Consider the following 560-nt stretch of genomic DNA (forward strand, 5'->3'; position numbering starts at 1 on the left):
TGTGAGGGGTCAGTGTCTGCGATTGAGGCTGCCTGCGATTAAACCTCCGAGGTCTTGCTACGTAATTCAGGCTGTTTTAAACTATGAAACCTCCAGTAACTGTGAGCTAAATAAACCTTTCCTTCCTTTATTTTGACCGTCGGATATTTGTCCCAGCAGCGAAAGAAGAGTAACTAAGACAAATGTGCCTAAAGAAAGTGTGGTATGTACATATGACAGAGTATTACTCAGCCATAAAGAGGAATAAACTTGAATCATTTGTTCCCTACTCATCAGGTAATATAGGTAAAGCTTGAAATGCCTTCACTTCTGATGCAAGGAAGAATACCAGCTGTCATAGTTACTATCCTCTCCTTGCTGAAACATATCATAATTAAGGGAGGAAAGGTTTATTTAGCTCACAGTTTGTGGAGAAAGCCCAAAATTCTTGTCTCCCTGTTCCCCCAGTAATAGAGCAGACAAGAAACCTACTGATTCTTGTAACATCACAATAATATTTTCTGCATAATAGGAACCATTTACTCTTTCTTTCTTTCTTTCTTTCTTTCTTTCTTTCTTTC

This window comes from Octodon degus, unplaced genomic scaffold (genome assembly GCF_000260255.1).
Source record: "Octodon degus isolate 3935 unplaced genomic scaffold, OctDeg1.0 scaffold00060, whole genome shotgun sequence".
In the NCBI taxonomy this organism is placed as follows: Eukaryota; Metazoa; Chordata; class Mammalia; order Rodentia; family Octodontidae; genus Octodon; species Octodon degus.